The following is a 471-nucleotide window of genomic DNA, read 5'->3' as shown; positions in this document are numbered from 1 at the left end:
TTGAGCCCATTCTTGCGGCTCCATTTTCAGTCCATCTCCTGGAGGGTCTTGCTCTTTTTTTGCTGCCCTTCCACTTCACCAGCATGATATCCTTTTGCAGCAACTGTTTTCTCCTCTAGCTCGTCTGAAGTCCCACCATCCTCACTTCTGAAGCGCCTCCAGCTGTAGATCTCCAAATAAATCTGTTTCTTCTTTAGGCAGTCCATTGGACTTTCCATATTTTTGCCAATTCTGTAATTCAAATGCATCAGGTCTTCTGTGGTCTCTCTTATCTATTATCTTGTTTCCACATGCCCATGGCAATGGAAAATACCATGGCTCGGATCAAGAGCACTTCAGTCTGAACAGTGTCATCCTTGTTCTTTGATACTTTAGAGAGAGCTTGTGCAGTAGATCTGCAAGACATCCTTTGATTTCTTGACTGCTGCTTCTATGAACATTAATTATGGATTCAAGTACAATGAAACCCTT

This window comes from Echinops telfairi, unplaced genomic scaffold, assembly GCF_000313985.2.
Source record: "Echinops telfairi isolate 266 unplaced genomic scaffold, ASM31398v2 ScPeMD7_9;HRSCAF=40, whole genome shotgun sequence".
In the NCBI taxonomy this organism is placed as follows: Eukaryota; Metazoa; Chordata; class Mammalia; order Afrosoricida; family Tenrecidae; genus Echinops; species Echinops telfairi.
Note: the sequence above shows the minus strand (reverse complement) of the source record.